This window comes from Chionomys nivalis, chromosome 10 (genome assembly GCF_950005125.1).
Source record: "Chionomys nivalis chromosome 10, mChiNiv1.1, whole genome shotgun sequence".
Lineage (NCBI taxonomy): Eukaryota > Metazoa > Chordata > Mammalia > Rodentia > Cricetidae > Chionomys > Chionomys nivalis.
In genome coordinates, this window is record NC_080095.1 from 49,639,984 (window position 1) to 49,652,044 (window position 12,061).

The following is a 12,061-nucleotide window of genomic DNA, read 5'->3' on the forward strand; positions in this document are numbered from 1 at the left end:
CTTATTTGTGAAGACAGAAGTAGTGACTTCTAACATCATTATGAGTCAACTTAAAAGTAGAAAGCCCTCTGCTGTCCTATTTTGTATTTAGTTGTCTTTTTATTGAGTTACAGTTTCCATGTACAATGATAAAACCATTGTAAACTCAAAATATTGCAGTCTGAATCAGAGGAAGCCAAGGACTGTGTGGCTTTGTGTGGATATAATATTATGGTGGTGCTTTCCTCTATAAAAAGGTAGAAACGTTATCTTATAATTCTGAATATTGAGTTTACATTCAATTAGCATCATTTGCCCTACACACAAGATGGAATTCATCACTAAAACTATGTGGGCTTCAATTTTTATTGTTTGATTTTGAAGTTATAAATTCAATTTCTTTAACATATATGACCTTTTTATATATTGTTTTTCTTTGGTATTGTTTTTTAACAAACAGAATTGTGATCTACTTCATTTAAACTGATAATTATTTTAGAAAATGTTGAGCAAATTTTTGCCTATTTAATAGATGAAGAGCTGTAGTGATATCTGTTCCTTGAGTCCTAAAGTCACTAATGTTGCCCATTGCACTTTTCTGTGCACACTCTCCTTGCATAACCTCCTTTCCTCACTCTTTCCCTTTCCTTCCTCCCCTCTCTCTGACCCTCCCACCTCTGTCACTCACACGCACAAACTTTTTCTCTTACTCAACTAGAGGTTTGTAGGTTTTGTTTTCGCATTTTTTGAGTTTGTCTGTAGCCCTGCCTGGATTGGAACTCATAGAGATCTGCTCACCTCTGGGATTAAAGGCATGTATAATCACACCCAGGTATTTTATACTCTCTTTAAAATTAAGTTTAAGGGCCAGGCGGTGGTGGCACATGCCTTTAATCCCAGCACTCGGGAGGCAGAGGCAGGTGATCTCTGTGAGTGTGAGGCCAGCCTGGTCTACAAGAGCTAGTTCCAGGTGTGAGTGTGAGGCCAGCCTGGTCTACAAGAGCTAGTTCCAGGTCAGGCTCCAAAGCTCCAGAGAAACTCTGTCTCCAAAACAAACAAACAAATAAAAAGTAAGCTTAGACTTTATTGATTGATATTTTATATTGTTAATTTTTAAACTATAATTTCTTTCTTTTTACTTGTGCTTTTAAATTTCCTTTATGACTTTAAAAAATATGTCTGTTCTGAACTGACAACCAGGGAGCTTGCATGGGACTGACCTAGGCTCTTTCCATATATGTGACAGTTGTGTAGCTTCGTCTTCTTGTGGGACTCCTGTCTCTGACTCTTTTGTTGACTTTTGAAATCCTATTTCTCACACTCGGTTGCGTTGCCCAGCCTTAATATAAGGGGAGGTTTTTAGTCTTACTGCAATTTGATATGCCATGTTTTGTTGATCCCCATGGGAAAGCTGCCCTTTTCTGAATAGAAACTGAGGAGGAATGGATGGGGGAGGACAGAGGGGATGTGGGAGAGGGGGGAGAGCGGGAGGAGAGAGAGGAGGGGAAACTTTGGTTGGGATGTAAATGAATTAATTAAAAATATGTTGGTGTGTAGGTGTGTTTGTGCATGAGTAAGCATGTTTGTATTTATGCCGGTGCACAAGTAGATGTAAGTGTAAATATACATACAGGCTCATGCTGCCATAATCCTCTTTTGAGACAGGATCTTATAAAGGGTGAGACATAAACATTAAAAAAAATGACTGATCAGAGCACCCCGGGGATCCTCCTGTCTCCACCCCATCCTCTGTCTGATATGGGGTTGGTGAAGACCTTTTCCCATTCAATAAGCTGCCTTTTTGTCTTATTGTCCTTTGCTTTACAGAAGTTTCTCAGTTTCAGGACGTCCCATTTTTTTATTGTTGCTCTCAGGGTCTGTGCTACTGGCGTTATATTTAGGAAGTGATCTCCTGTGCCCATGCATTGAAGGCTACTTCCCACTTTCTGCAATATCAGGTTCAGCGTGGTCGGATTTATATTGAGGTCATTAATCCATCTGGACTCGAGTTTTGTGCATGGGGATAGATATGGATCTACTCGCATCCTTCTACATGCTGACAACCAGTTATACCAGCACCATTTGTTGAAGATGATTTCTGTTTTTCCATCGTATAATTTTAGCTTCTTTGTAAAATATCAGGTGTTCATTAGTGTGTAGATTAATATCCAGGTCTTCAATTCAATTCCATTGGTCAACCTGATTGTTTTTATGGCAATACCAAGCTGTTTTCATAATTGTAGCCTTATACTAGAGCTCGATGTCAGAGATGGTGGTGCCTCTGGAAGTTCCTTTATTATACAGGATTGTTTGGCTATCCTGGGTTTTTTTCCATATGAAGTTGAGTATTGTTATTTTGAGGTCTGTAAGAAATTTGGTTGGGATTTTGATGGGGATTGTATTGCATCTGTAGATTGCTTTTGGTTAGGATTGACATTTTTATTATGTTGATCCTACCTATCCAAGAGCCTGAGAGATCTTCCTATTTTCTGACATCTTCAATTTCTTTTTTAAGACTTAAAGTTCATGTCAAACAGGTCTGCCACTTCTTTGATTAGTGTCACTCCAAGATATTTTATGTTATTTGTGGCTATTGTGAATGGTGATGTTTCTCTGATTTCTTTCTCAGCTTCTTTATCATTTGTATATAGGAGGGCTACTAATTTTTTTGAGTTGATCTGCCACAATACTGAAGGTATTTATCAGCTGTAGGAGTTCCATGATAGAATTCTTTTTTTTTCTTGAAAAATATTTTTATTGATTTTTATTGAGCTCTACATTTTTCTCTGCTCCCCTCCCTGCCTCTCCTCTCCCCCCTTTAACCCTCCTCCAAGGTTTCCATGCTCCCAATTTACTCAGGAGATCTTATCTTTTTCTACTTCCCATGTAGATTAGATCTATTTAAGTCTCTCTTAGTGTCCTCATTGTTGCCTAAGTTCTCTGGGATTGTGATTTGTAGGCTGGTTTTCTTTGCTTTATGTTTAAAAACCAGCTATGAGTGAGAGGAATCTAAAATGGCTGAAAGACACTTAAGGAAATGTACAACATCCTTAGTCATCAGAAAATTGCAAATCAAAACAACTCTGAGATTCCATATTACACCTGTAAGAATGGCCAAGATCAAAAACACTGACAACAACTTCTGCTGGAGAGGTTGTGGGGAAAAGGAAACACTTCTGCATTGCTGGTGGGAATGCAAGCTGGTACAGACCCTTTGGATGTCAATGTGGCAATTTCTCAGAAAATTAGGAAACAACCTTCCTCAAGTCCCAGCAATACCACTTTTGGGTACATATCCAAAGGATGCTCAATCGTGACACAAGGACATGTGTCCAATTATGTTCATAGTAGCATTGTTTGTCATAGTCAGAACCTGAAAACAACCTAAATGCCCCTTGACCAAAAAATGGATGAGGAAAATGTGGTACATTTACACAATGGAATACTACACAGCAGAAAAAAAATAATGACATCTTGAATTTTGCAGGCAAATGGATGGAGCTAGAAAACATTATTTTGAGTGAGGTAACCCAAACACAGAAAGACAATTATCACATGTACTCCATGATAGAATTCTTGGAGTCACATGTATACTATCATATCATCTGTGAATACCAAAAGTTTGACTTCTTCCTTTTCAATTTGTTTCCCCTTGATCTCCTTTTGTTGACTTATTGCTCTAGCTAGAACTTCAAGAACTATGTTGAATAGATATGAAGAGAGTGGACAGTCTTGTCTTGTTCCTGATTTTAGTGGAATTGCTTTGAGTTTCTAGCCATTTAATTTGATGTTGGCTGTCAGCTTGCTGTATATTGCTTTTATTATGTTTAGATATGTTCTTTGAATCCCTGATTTCTCCAAGACCTTTATAATGAAGGCATGTTGGATTTTGTCAAATACTTTTTCAACATCTGATGAGATGATCATATGGTTTTTTCCTTTCAGTTTATTTATATAGTGTATTGCATTTTTGTATGTTGAACCATCCCTGCATCAAAAAACAGTTTAGAACATAAAGTACTGCTATAGAAAGTAAAGTACTGGCAAAACAAAAATTCAGCAGATATGATTAAAAGTTACAGCTCTTCTGCTCTGGGGTTTATCCCAGTGTTCCAGCCAAGGCCAGCCACCTTGCAAACATAGCAAATTGATCACAGCAGGAGAGAGATTAAGTGGTCAGCTCAGTAAATATATTGCTGTTGTTATTACTATAAAGATATCACAAAGCTCCCTAGGATCCCAAAGCATCATTTCAGTAAAGACAAGACAACACACTGCAGTGTGTTATAAATAAATAGATTTTCTCTCTAAATCCATGCCTCTGATACATTTTCTATCTGTGTGTTCTTTTGACTATAGTTTAATTGCATCGTCTTGGTCAGAAAGGCAAAGTCATCTCAGATTTCTTGTATACTAGCAAAAGAGAATTTTCTTACTAACGGAAAAGTTTAAAGATCTAGAACTTAACTTTACCTTGGCCAGCTTGCTAAATAAGTAGTTCCCAATAATTTTATTTAGTTATATGAAGTTTTGTAATTCCTCAGAAACTTGGTAGCACTTTTGCTCACATGTGGTGCAATTATAAAATTAACTAGTCCATTAGTAAATGTTTGCTTCAAGGCTGACAATGGAGGCGAGAGATGAATTTGATTGCCTGGGCCAGTTTATTGAGTATGGGAAGTTTGCTGTTCATAAAAACAAATTAGATAAACAAAACACTGATGAATGATTAACATCAGACAGAGGCTTCTATGAAATCAAATAAGTTGTGCCACTAATGCACACATTTATAAACTGGACTTTGTTAGGGTCATTAGCGTACAAGTAACCTTCATGCTGAATCTGTCTGAGAATTTCTTTCCATAGATCAAAGTAATGAGCTTAAGCCATCAAACTGTCTCAGACAGTCGTCATTAGCATCCTGCCTCTGCTACATCCAAGATATTTTACAGTCAACATGTTCCTTCCTCAAATCATTGCTTAAGGCATTCGTAAGTCCTGGTTTAATCTTAGTCGTTGCTGGTTCCAAAATACAAAGGAGCTATTTTTGGTTAGCAGAAAAATATTTGAAAACAAGTTACAAACTGCAAAAGGTTGCTTCTCTTTAATTTTCTCATCCTAAGTATGAAAATATACAGCTGAATATAAGAGATACTGTTTTCTGGGTCATTGGTATTAAGACTCTCATATTCTTTGATATACCCTTCATCTATCAAACATCTTTTCAGAATGATGGTAGTTACTGGTTCCTTTGTTCTAGACCCTATTACAGAGTTCTGTTTCTATTGTAGATGATATTTCTAGTGTGCTTTTAGATCCCCAAGATGGGCTCTCTGGCATCAGTCACCTAAGACTTGTTTGAGGTCTAAGTCCTTATAATTACCATCCAAAGTGGTGTGAATGTACTTGGAGGGCCAATAATAAAATAAATCTACATTTTTACCCTACTTTCATCGGAAGAGGGACTGGAAATATTTTATTTATGATGGCAAAATCCATAGATGGAGTGTTGCTGAAACTCCAGCAAGGTATTCCCAAGATTCTTACTTTCCCTGAAAGAGAAACATCTGCTAGCCAGGGTCCCCTATTCTAGTTTGTTTCTGCTTGGTGTAATAAAAATAGTGGGGAAATCAAGATAGAGGTTTAGGGAGGAATGGGTTGATTTGGTTTACACTCACAGGTAAAGATCCATCATTGATGGAGGTCAGAAAGGGAACTCAAGCTCAAACTGAAGCTGAAAGTATGAAGGGACAGGCTCCCTGGCTCTCTCAGCTATCTTGATTTAACATAGGTCCAATTGCTTAGGGATGATGACTCCCATGGGTGGAGGGGGGGACGTGTCCTGTCTTCCCACACAACCAGTAGCTAGACACAGCCACAGGCGGATCTTCTCTATACAGTCCCCCAGCTGAAACTCCCCATGAGCCATTCTGACCAGGTTCCAATAAACAGGACCACAGAAGACTATCATTTTGAAGCAGAAAACCAAAATCATCAATCTTCCCTCCCATCTTTCCCTTCTCCACTCCCTTCTCTGTCCAAGCATTAAGTGAACTTTCTCTTAGCTTCCTCGGTTCTCCCTGTTCCTGCCTCTTTCTCAGTTCAGACGTATTTGCCACACCCATCACTCTTCAGCCACAGAGTCTTGCCCAAGCCAGCAGTGGGGAGATTGAAACTAGGACAATCAACGTGAACTCTAGACATTCCGAGCTTCATGAACAAGGTGCTTTTATTGTATTAAGCATTTTATAGCACAAACCTGGCTGACAAATCATAGCTGTAGAAACCAGGGCAGCTGAGGACCTCAGTGTGGGAGTCATGAGCAGAAAGCCAATGTGAGATGAACACTGAGAGCGATTTCAGACAGAGAGGGAGATGGGCGCATATTTCTACCTTTTGGTTCCTTTGATTGTACTATGAAATATTTTATTTTAATATATTTTATTGTTTCCTTTTATTGACAATAGACTGTTTTGTTTTATAATATATGGGTTTCTCCCACCTCCACTCCAACCACTGCCTCCTCACAGGCTGCTAGGGGTCACTGATAAATTCAAAATATTTTCAAACAAAATCCAAGACACTGGGATAAGAAAAAATAAACAACGTGAACAAAAAGATCCCAAGAAAAGGCACAAAAACTTATATAGACACAGAAACCCACTGGTTTGCACACTCAGAAATTCCGTACAAAACAGCAAACTAGAAGCGTGATACGTATGCAAAGGACCTGTTATAGGAGGGAATGAGGGGAGCAGAGGAGGAAGGGGGAGAGTGAGAGTCTACAAATAAAATAAAATAATAAAACATTAAAAAAGAAAATTTTAAAGAATGTCCTAACATGATACTATGAGACAATGAACCTCCAAAGATGCCATTGTGTTGGTTTTCTGTTAGCCATCTGCTGTTGGGCAGGCAGCCTACCCTTAAGAGTAGCTTGCTTCCCCGGTGACATTCCTTTGGAGGAAACTCATTTTTTTATTTGCAAGTGGTTATCAGTTGGAGATAGCTTCTGGGTTAGGGATGGAGGCTTGAGGCCAGTTCCCCTTTCATCTGGTACAGACCTGTACAGGTCCTATGCCTGCCTCCTCAACCTCTGTGAGTGCACATGTTAATCACTATACTGCATTTAGAAGGCCTTGTTTCCTTGGTGTTCTTAGCTCTTCTGGCTCTTATACTTTTTCGGCTTCCTCTTCTGGGGCATTCCCTGATTCCTGAAGCAGGAGGAATTTAAAGAAGTCATCTCTTTTAGAACAGAGTGTTCCAAGGTCCCCTAATCTCCGCATACTGTCCAGCTGCGGGTCTCTGTATTTGTTTCCATCTGCTCCAGGAGAAAGCTTCTAGTGATGGCTGAGCAAGACACTGGTGTATGAGTACAGCAGAAATCATCAGAAGTCATTTTTATGCTGCATTCTTTTAGTAGAACTGTAGTATTTTGTTTTACTTATAGGCCCCTGGGCTATCTTCTCTCAGGTTCTTGGTCATCTATGCAACATTAGGTATGGTTTCTATCTTAGGGAGTGGGACTAAATTCAAATCAGATATTGATTGGTTACTCCAATAGATTTCTGCTATCATTGATCTAGAAAATCTTGAAGGCAGGATATCATCATAGATGGAAGGGTTTGTGGCTAGGTCGGTGTTTATAGTTCTCCTTTGGTAGTGTATGCACCAGCTTGATGTATATTGGTGTTCTGCATGTTTCTTGTACCATGATAGGCATCTCCTTCTTTAGGTTAGGGGTGGGGTAAATCATGAGTGGGGGAAGGAAAGATTGGAGGAAAGATCAGTGTGATCCACTGTAGACTGGGGTAGGGAGAGAGTGGAGGTTGCAACAGGAAGTCTACTACAAAGCTGAGGCTGAAACTGGAAGACTGGATTTGGAGTAGAGAAAGGAGGTGTAAAGATTTACATTTAGCCTACCTTCTTTCCTGGCTTATCTTTAAAAAACTGTTATCACATATTTATCAATGCTCCATATTTATCATGGGCCAGGTGATGTTTCAATATATATAACATTGCATACTATTTAAATCAGGCTGAACACATCTCTCTCTCCAAACATATGCCAATTCTTTTTAGTGGAACAGTTAAAACTACTCATCTAAGTTTTTGAAACATATAGCAACATGTAATATACAAGCATTACATATAGTTGCTCTACTGGATGCAAGCAGGTAAGGTTTTTCTTTTTTTCCATCTATAACTAAGTTTCTATCAGTAAAGCTTTCTCCATTCCTCTCCACTCCCTTTTTTCCTTAACCTCTGGTAACGATCACCCTGTTTTGAACCTTCATAGGAGTGATGCTTTAAGAATACACAGGTGCACACCTTTAATCCCAGCACTCAGGAAGTGAAGGCAGGTGGATCTCTGTGAGTAGGAGGCCAGCCTGGTCTACAGAGCAAGTCCTAGGGCAGCCAGGGCTACACAGAGAAACCCTGTCTTGAAAAACTAAAAGGAAACGAAAGAATGCACACATGAACGAGAAAATGTGGTACTTGTCTTTCTGTACCTGGCTTGTTTTGTTTAACATAATGGTTACCAATTCTATTCATGTTCTCTCAAATAACATGATGATGTTTCATGGGATACCACACTTTCTCTATCCATTTGTCAGATGATAAACACCCAAACTGTTTCCACAACTCAGCAGATGTCTATTGGAAATCATGACTCCTTTAGATATGTACCAAAAAGTGAAATTAATGAAACTTATAGTAGTTCCATTCTTATGTATTGTAGAATCCTCACTATTTTCTATAGTGGCTGTCATGATTTCTACTCATGACAGTAGGGCAATGGCCCCTTTCTCCATATCTTTGCCTGCACTCACTAGCTTCCTCCTCTTTTTGGTAACATCCAGTCTTACTACAGTGAAGCGCTAGTGATTAGTGAATCCGAGCATTTTAAACACACTTGTTGTTCATTTGTGTCTTTTCTTTGGAGAAATACCCACTTACTCTATGGCTGTTTTTTCATTTGTTTTTCTCTCTATTCTGTTTCTCCCATACTCCGGGTGACAGCCTCTCCACACGTGGGTCCTCACAGATCTTTTTTTTTTCTGGTCTGTGTGCTATCTTTCCCCATTCATTGTCTTAGATCCTGTTCAGAAGTCATGAGTGGGACATTGGTTTGTTCCTCCATGTTCTGAGGATATTGTCTCCACCCCCAACCTGTCTCATCCCAATATCCCAAAAGTATTGTCTTTGAAATTTTGTCTAAAATTTTCATAGGTTACGATCTTAAATTTAGGCCAGGCGGTGGTGGTGCACGCCTTTAATCCCAGCACTCGGGAGGCAGAGGCAGGCGGATCTCTGTGAGTTCGAGACCAGACTGTTCTACAAGAGCTAGTTCCAGGACAGGCTCCAAAACCACAGAGAAACCCTGTCTCGAAAAAAAAAAAAAAAACAAAAAAAAAAAACAACTTAAATTTAATCTTTAGATCAAGTTTAATTTTTATAACCAGTGCAATGGATACGAGTTTGTTCGCGTGTGTGTGTGGGGGGGGGCTGAGTGTGTGATGTGTGTGTGTGTGTGATGTGTGTGTATGATTTTTTATATCTATTTCCATACAAGCTGCATTTTCTAAACTACGAAAAAAATGCCACTAGTATGTTTAAAGAAATTGCATGGTATTTGTAGATCACTTAGTGTTACTTTGGAAAATTTTTAAACAGTATTGTGTTTCCAAAATCAAACAACCTGGGATTATTCTATTATTCAGTGGATGATTTTCAGTTTCTCTTTTCAATGTTTTGTCACTTTCACTACAGAGACCATTTACCTCTTTGGTTAAACTCTCTCTCAAGCATTTTATTTTTATGTCTTTAGCTATTGAAAATAATATTACTTTCTCAATTTCCATTTCAAATAATTGGCTATTGATATTGAACAATGTTTTTTTTGTAAACTGATTTTCTACACTACAAATTTACAAAACTTATTCATTTGTTTTCATGATTTTTTAAATGTATTTATACCCATTAAGTATGAGATTAGTCAATACTAAGTCATTTTGAATAACTTGCATGTTTCTAGACAAAGCATAAAACTCAATGTGATAGAGGATGAGAGAAGACACATGTGTGTTATCTTTCACTGTAAAGAACTTGTCTTTAGTTTGAAATACTAACACTGAGCCATTCGGCCAGGAGACACATATAGTGTAAAAAGTGAAGAAATGGCTATGTATTAAGTCCGCCAGGGAGCCACTTAGAGCATAGCTGCATAGACAAACTGTACTGCAATTGCCTGCTTTTGAAGCAATCTTTCTCAAGAGCCAGCCTGAGCCCCAGAAATGCTGTCAGGATCATCTCCCCTGGGACAAGCTTCTCTACCTTCTTCCATATTTCTCAAGGACTGCCTTTATAGACCTGCCCCCTATTCTTGAACTTAAACATTTTTGGCATAAAACTATAAAACTACGAGAACACATAAGAGGAAAGATCCATGATGGTTTAGTCAATATTTTTTATAAGACTTTAAAAGCAAGACAACAAATAGAAAGACAAATAAATAAATGTTTTTCAAAGCTTCTACACAGTGCTAGAAACAATGAATTTAGTGTAGGGATCACTCAAAACAGAAAAAAAAATTAAAGGTACTCAGAAGGAAAACATTGTTCTATTACAGCACAAGAGTTAGGGTAGATGGGGAAGCTCTTATCATGGCTTAGATGAGCATGTACTGTGATCCTGAGACAGGAGATGGTTCCCAACATTGTTGGGCCACTGTGCTCCTTTTATTTGAAGATGTTCTTGTCTTGCTTTTTAGTGTTCTTTTCTTTCAACTTTTAGAAATCCCCTTGTTTTTCCTGCAGGGCCTGTCTGATGCTAATAAAGTCCAGAACTCTTGTCTATCTGGAAAAGTCTACTAGACTTTAAAAAGCTAATTAACCCAATAAAAAAATGGGGCACTGAACTGAACAGAGAATTCTCAACAGAAGAAATTCAAATGGCCAAAAGACACTTAAGGTCATGCTCAACCTCCTTAGCGATAAGGGAAATGCAAATTAAAACAACTTTGAGATACCATCTTACACCTGTCAGAATGGCTAAAATCAAAAACACCAATGATAGCCTTTGCTGGAGAGGTTGTGGAGAAAGGGGCACACTCATTCATTGCTGGTGGGAATGCAAACTTGTGCAACCACTTTGGAAATCAGTGTGGCGATTTCTCAGGAAATTTGGGATCAACCTACCCCAAGATCCAGTAATACCACTATTGGGAATATACCCAAGAGATGCCCCATCAAATGACAAAAGTATCTGTTCAACTATGTTCATAGCAGCATTGTTTGTAATAGCCAAAACCTGGAAACAACCTAGATGCCCTTCAATGGAGGAATGGATGAAGAAAGTGTGGAATATATACATAATAGAGTACTACTCAGCAGTAAAAAACAATGACTTCTCGAATTTTGCGTGCAAATGGATGGAAATAGAAAACACTATCCTGAGTGAGGTATCCCAGACCCAAAAAGAGGAACATGGGATGTACTCACTCATAATCGGTTTCTAGCCATAAATAAAGGACATTGAGCATATAATTTGTGATCCTAGAGAAGCTAAATAAGAAAGTGAACCCAAAGAAAATCATATAGTCATCCGCCTGGAGAGGGGAAGTAGACAAGATTGCAGGGCAAAAACTGGGAACTTGCGGGTGAGGTGGCATGGGGCAACGGGGAAATGGGATGAGAAACATGAGAAGGGGAGGATTGGAGGAGCTCGGGGGATTGGGATGGTTGGGATATAGGAAGGGTGGATACGGGAGCAGCGAAGTATATATCCTAACTAAGGGAGCCATCTTAGGGTTGGCAAGAGACTTGACTCTATCTTCATTCTGAACATCAGTTTTGCTGGCTAAAGTTTTCTTGTTTGGCAGTTTTCATCCCCCCAACTCCGGATGTCCCTCTATTCTCTGATCCTGCACGGCTTCTCCTGAGAATAGTGCAGCTTTCTGCATGAAACAATTTCTCTGCTGCCTTCTGCTCTCTGATATTATGGACAAATGAGCTTCATTTTTAACAGTTTGATTCTGTTTGGCATATGACAATTTTATTTTACTGAATTTTCTTGGAGA